General features: G+C 53.2%; 1 pseudogene; it reads right to left on the bottom strand.

Moving 5' to 3' along the window:
• Positions 1-25: 25 nt before the first annotated feature.
• On the bottom strand, positions 26-2,248 carry LOC136524131 (uncharacterized; annotated as a pseudogene).
• Between the last annotated feature and the right edge of the window lie 4,804 nt (positions 2,249-7,052).

The raw sequence follows: 7,052 nt of genomic DNA on the forward strand, positions 1-7,052 counted from the left end.
TTTGTTGATAAGTACCGAAATGCTGTCACTCTCCCACCCCCACCCCCTCGCGTCCACCACCGCGCCGCGCCACCAGCGCACGCCCCGCGCCGTCGCCACCGCTCCTGCCGCCTTTCCTCCCGAAGCTCAGCGGCTTCTTGAGCCCCTTGGACAGGCCCCTGTGTGAGTCGGAGAACATCGCCGTTGGCCTCTTCGGGCTGCCCCACCGCTTCATCGCCCGCGCTTGCGGCGAGGCCAGCGCCGCCGTCTCGAATGGCAGCTCCGACACGGACCGGACGTGGCGCGGCGCCTGGGTGTGCGCGTGGGCGTGGCCGAGCTCCTCCTGCTGCTGCTGCTGGGGCAGCGGCCTCGGGGTGATGGCCACATCGTGGGTCGGCAGGTCGTGCACCCGCGTCGTCCGCAGCCGGTCGTGGCCGCGCCGCCGGTGCGCCGGATGCAAAATTCTTGGTGGTTGGCACATTTGAGCAAGGGTGAAGAAGTTAGAGTTGAAATGGAGTTGGTCGAAATGATGCTGGCGTCGGTCTACTGACCGGACGCTGGGTCACTCAGCGACCGGACGCTGAAAGGCTGCGTCCGGTCGAGCTGTCAGACGGCACAGTGGATAGGGTTGAGCACCGGACGCTGGTCTGCGTCCGGTCAAGGTGGACCGGACGCGTCCGGTCGGAAAAACATGCCTCGGGGAGCTTACTGGAAACGACCGGACGCTGGGGCTTCAGCGTCCGGTCAGTTTATACCGGAGCGTCCGGTCAGGTCAAGTGACCGTTGGAATCAGGACACGTGGTCGTCTGCGAGCGACCGGACGCTGGGGTCCAGCGTCCGGTCAACACGACTGGAGCGTCCGGTCAGAACGCGTTTTGCCCAGTAAAGGGGTATAACGGCTCTATTTGATGGGGGCTCTATTTATAACCCCATGGCCGGCTCAAGGGATAGCTCTTGCACATTTTCATTGACATAGCAACCTTGTGAGCCTAGCCAAAGGACTCCCACTCATCTACATCATTGATTCATCATCATAGTGAGATTGGGAGTGATCCAAGTGCATTGCTTGAGTGATTGCATCTAGAGGCACTTGGTGTTCGTGTTTTGCTGCGGATTTCTCTTGTTACTCTTGGTGGTTGCCGCCAACTAGACGGCTTGGAGCAGCGAGGATCGTCGAGCGGAGGTGGTGATTGTCTCCGGCTCCGATCGTGGTGATTGTGAGGGGTTCTTGACCTTTCCCCGGCGGAGCGCCAAAAGGTACTCTAGTGGATTGCTCGTGGCTTGTGTGATCCTCATCTTGTGTTGGTTGTGCGGCACCCTATTGAGGGTTTGGCGTGTGAAGCCAATTAGCGCGTGAACCTCCAAGTGAGTGAATCGCCACAACGAGGACTAGCTTGCCGGCAAGCAAGTGAACCTCGGTAAAAAATCATTGTCTTCATCATTGATTCCGAGGTGATTGGTCATCATTGTTATTCATCTTCGTGATTGATTGGTTCATTCATCTACACGGCGGTATAACCCTCTTAATCACTCTCTTTACTTTACCGCAAACTAGTTGATAAGCTCTTTAGTGTAGCTAGTTGTGAGAGCTTGCATGCTTGGTTGGTGTGGCTCTTTAGTTAGCCTTTGAGAGCACACTAACATAGGATAGTGTCATTGCTCTTGTGTGAATTGACACTATCTAAACTAGAATTGTGGTATGTGGCTTGCATTTTGAGTAGGCTAGCGCAACACTCGCTTCGCCTCATAATTGTCTAACCATTTGGTTAAGTGGTGTTGTAGAAATTTTTATTAGGCTATTCACCCCCCCTCTAGCCAGTAGGACCTTTCAGACGTCCTTTCTCGGGGTGCTCGGGATGGACGACACAGCCGACGTCCTCTTCGCTAGGGCGATGACCAGCCGCGGCGTGGATCCCGCCTCCTGCGTGTCGCGAGCCATGCACCGGAGTGCACTACGCGGGCTCATCGACGTGGTGCGTCCCGCCCCCGCGGCGCGCGTGCCCCGAGGTTGCTGAGCCTTATTATTCATCGGTTGTTGCTGCTGCTCGGCCGACGCGGCCACGCGCCTGGCGTCGCGCTGGCGCATGTAGGCATCGTACTGCCTGCCGTGGCAGGTGCTGCCGCCCCCCGGCGTCTTGGCCCCGTCCGCGAAAGCGAAACCCGCGTCGTCCCCATCCCCGCGCGCGGCGCGTAGGAGCTTGTACGCCGTGAGCTGTAGCTCCAGCTCGTGCAGCTTCGCCCACAGCGCGTCGTGGTGGGTCGCCATCATCACCACACCGCGCGAACGAGAGAGAGAGCAACTCCAGCCCGTGCCTGCCAACTCCAGCACTCACCGAACTCGATGAGCACGCCGAGGCTGTTCCACCTCTGGTGGTGCGACGACGGCCTCACCGGGCTCACTATTGCGCCGCCGCCGCCTCTCACCGTCTTGCTCCTCGGCAGCCGGGGAGGTGGAGGGGGAGGAGGAGGATCCTGCCGCCTCATGGCCCGGCGTCATGGTGGTGCGGCTCTAGTACGACGAGGTCACCGAGGCGACCACCGTCTTCATGATGCCGGTGCTCAGGGAAACGGACGGTGTCGCGGCCATGGAGTCGGTGCCCAGGCGGACCAAGACAGACGTGGACCTTGGCATTGTGGAGGTAGACAAGGCGTGGGCACGGTGGGCTGTGGTGCCCGGATGGGGCCTCGTGGCCGAGGTAGCGGACGACGTCGTTCGTCATTGATCTGGCCGACGGCCAGAGGCTGCCGTGACGGACGGACGAGTGCTGGTCATTGCCAACACGTTGCTGGTAAGGGTATATATGTCATTTTAGGTGGCACTTGACACCGTTACTCCATCAAATGGACGGAAGTGTCATATACGGAAGGAATTTTCAAGTTGATGCTAGATAAGAAAGTTCAAAATTTTCAGTGCTAAATACGGAAGAGTGATTTGTTTCGGTGCCAAATATAGAATTCTCTCTTAAAGATACGAAGGAACGCCGAATCAGTGGCCTCTGGCACGTACGTTCTTTTTAGTCGTTGTGATAAAATTTCACGGCTCAGACAAGGCACGTCATAATCAGCCTTCCTTCATATATTCGACAGTGGATAGATGAAGTAAGTGGACATATTCAATAAAGTAGGGCTTCCATGGTGATTGTACGTTGCATGCAAATAGACGGTAGCGCGTAGCAGGGGACGATGTATTGTCGACATGCATGGCCGGTGTCTAATTAGCATGATGATCGGCACGCATGTGAGTACGCGTGCGTGTATGCTGCTGAGGCCCTACTTTCTTTGCGTGCACCGCGGGTGAGTTTTCTCCCTTCGCCTCCTTCCTCTCTCTCTCTCTCTCTGCTCTCGACCTCCTCTCTCTTTGCCTCTCTCTCCACGCGGGCGGTGCCTCTATCTCTTCCTCTCCCTCTCTCACTAGATTTGCGGCCGCATCGGTCGGCCTCCGGCGCACGCAGTCGCCTCTCCTCCCCCCGCTACGTGCATCGCTCTCTCGCGCTTGATCTAGATACGCCCGTGGGTGGCCGAGGTTGCCACCGCGCGCCGCTGCTTTGCGTCGTGTCGTCGCCTTGGTTGGTCGCACTCACCCCTAGGGCGTCGTTGTGGGTGCTGAGCTCGCTCCTGCGTGCCTCACGGGCCACAGCCCCCGCCATGGTCATGCAGCTCAGTTGCATCGCCGACCCCCTCCTTCCTCGGAGTGAGGCCCTAGACAGAGGACGTGCGGCTCTAGGACTGCCGCTGCGGTGGCCGTCAGGGGCGGCACGAGGGACCACGCTACGGTGATGGAGACGATCATGCTCGTCGTACTAGAGGCTTGCACCCTTATGCTTGCAGGTACCTCCTCCTAGGCGCGCCGATGATGGCTGATGGCGTGTGTGCAGATGCACGAGTGCCGGGCGTGGTCAACGACGCCAGCAATCACCAGGAGGTTGCCTTCCCAAACACCGAGATGGCCTAGCGTAGGTACGTTGTTGTGGCAAAGCTTGGGGCGCTGCCTCCTACCGTCCCGACTCGACGCCTCGCTTCTGCGTCTCCGCGAGCGGAGATTTGCTTTGCTCGGCCGGCGGACGCCCCACATAGCCACGCTTAACGCCCGGTCGGCGGCCGCCCACCTCGGCGCCTCCACGTCCGACCAGGCGCCCTTGCCGCAGCCGGACCACTACCATGGGATGCGGACGTGCTTTGGTCTCTACCTACACTGTCTACCAGCTCCGACACCGGAGCATGCAGAGGCTGACCGCCATCGCCTCGCCACCCCCTCCCTTGAGAGTGCCAACTGCTGAGCAGACCTGGTGAGCACCTAGTTCCCCTCCGGCCTCCATTCTCTTCCTCTTGCAATTTCCCCCAAATCCCTAAGCCTAGCTTCCCTGATGGCCTTGTTCCCTCTAATCCGCATTGGTTCTTGATTGACTTATTGATCTAGGGTTGTGTTGATGCAACGCCCCCATGTCTTTATGAATTTCCTAAATTTACTTGGTTCTTCATCTAGGGTCGGACCTGTTCAAGATGCTATCAATGGACACCTGGCTTCGCCATTGCTCACCAGCTCCATTGCTGGTTGCTACCTCACAGATGGGTTGTCGCCGCAAACCGACCTATTGCTCCAACCGATGTCGATGTGTACTGTAGCTTCTTTAAACACCTATTCTTTGATTCATTTGAACTTCTACTAATGTGTGTTGTTTAACGCAGGTCTTGATAGGTAATAAGTATGTAGGACACATCGTTTAGCTGCATAGAAACTTTGAGCCAAGATACGGAGACGAAGAGATGGGGGCTCTGTGGTCCTCCTTTCTTCTCTGCTACGAAGACGAACAGATGGGGGCGGCGATGCGTATGTGAGGTGTTGCCCTCTCCATTGTTTTCCCTTCTTTTACATATCTTTTTGTTATGCTCTTCCATTTTATTGTATTCTTGGTTGCCTGTGCGGGTGTTGTGTGTTTCTATTTTGCCTCCCTTTGATCTGACGCCATGGGAGCTGTGGTGCATCTCTAAAATCTTTAGTTAAATTGTCGTGCCTTTTTAATCATGTGTTCTCTGATTTTGGAATACCTTGCCTCCCATGATCCATGATGCGTATTTTTCCTGATGCAAGGGGTCAACGGAGCGGAGTGATTGTACATATTCTTGTAAACCAGAAGATGCAAGGTGTGTTTTCCTCGTTACTATACCAAGCGTCTCCACTTTTTAATCTCTGCTAAGGTCAATCGAATGCACGCAGATTGGAGCTACATGTAAATCCTTTTTACATTGTGCCCCCGATTAATCTTAGTAAAGATAGTTTCTGGTGTACCCTTCATTAATGTTTGTTTAAATTGTTCAAGTGCACTAGCTAGACGAACTTTTAAAACCTGCTAATTTCCTATTGCAGCCGTGCAGACATAATTGAATCTCCATTACTTCCATATTACTCATTGTTTGGAACTGCATGCTAGATGCCATCTGGAATGCTATGGCTGTATGCAATATCTAAGCATATATACTTGCAGTTTACTCCTTGTTTGGAACTGCATGGTATGTCATCTATATGTTGTGGCTCTATGCACTGTTAACTATTACTTTTTTTTGATGAAACGTTAACTGTGATTGTTGGCGTTCATTTCAGGTCCACAGGCAAGGAAGTGCGACAGGTCTGTGGATCTTATAAAGTTCAATGGCTACACAGATTTGATTGCTGAGCTAGATGAGATATTTGACTTCAAAGGTCAGCTGAAAGGATCTAACAAGGAATGGATGGTTGTGTACACCGACATGAAGGTGATATATATATTATATATGATGCTGGTTGGGGATGTCCCCTAGAAGTGATTAGCTATTGAATACTATTCCCCTTGTTTTCTTGGTCGATGTATATGTGAAGCAAAAATCTTGATTTGCCACTGTTTGACTGGACAGTGAGTTGAACACAAGATCTTCAACGCGCTGAGTCGTTGCCTCGGCTGGCCGCGCTCGCCACCGCGCCGTCGCCGCAGGTGCCAAGCTCTCCCGCCAGGGATGAGAACCTTAACCTAGCCATGGTCCTGTGGGTGCCCGCCAAGGTCCATGCCCATGCCGCCTCCAGCTCCATAGCGGGCACCGCGGAAATGATGGACGCTGTTCAGGACGGCGTCTGCACATCCATGGAGGTCGAGCATGGCGTGGAGAGCCAGACCATGCCCCCAGCTATCTGTGTGCTGCAGGGGGAGGCGTTCCACCACCAGCAGTAGCAGCACCAGTGGCTGGCGCAGCACTATGTTGTGTCACCGTTGTAACACCCCGGGTGTTTAAATAAAAAAAATAGGACATGTCATCATATGCATTGCAAGGCATTGGTCATATTGCAAACTTTGATATGCATTCACTAAAATAAGTTTACATTTATGTTATGAGTGTTGAATTATATAGTTTGAATCAAGTTCAAAATTTGGTTTGGATTTGAATTTTCAAGAAAACCCTGATTTTCAGCATTTAAATCCTACCCTGAAAACTCATTTCAAAATCTAAGCATATTTTGGGGTTGAGCCCAAAAGCAAAAGTGTAGAGCTTGTCAAGTTATACAAAGTTTGTTATGAAAAAATTGAAGTAATTCGAAAAGGCGTAAATCGTTAAATGTCCACTATTTGAATTCAAAAGTTCATTTCAAAATGTAGACCGAATTAGGGGTTGGTTATAAAAGCAAAGTTGTAGAACTTTTGATTTTGAACAACTTTTGTTTTTGGAGATTTTGAGTTGTTATACAAATTTGGGAGTAATTTGGATTTTAAAATAAATGGCAATTCTATAATATTGATGAACAGTGTTCACCGCCTTAGCTACATTGCCGACGATCCTTCGGCTTGCTTTCGGTCAGTGCGCGTGGCCGTCTGGGCATCGCGCTGGCAAGGGAAATGGAGTCGTTGTGGCTTCCTTGAGCTTCCTGGCCATCCTTTATAACTTGAGCCGTCGTCGTCATTGTCGTTTCCTCCTCCTCTGTTTTCCCGTCGCCTTGCTCATCTCCGGCGAGCTCCCACCGTCGAACCAATGCCTATGCCATCGTAGCATAGTGCTCAATAGTTCCGCCTGCTCCTTGCGCACCCAACCGACCCGCTTTTGTTGCTTGA

The sequence above is a fragment of the Miscanthus floridulus genome, chromosome 18 (assembly GCF_019320115.1).
Source record: "Miscanthus floridulus cultivar M001 chromosome 18, ASM1932011v1, whole genome shotgun sequence".
Lineage (NCBI taxonomy): Eukaryota > Viridiplantae > Streptophyta > Magnoliopsida > Poales > Poaceae > Miscanthus > Miscanthus floridulus.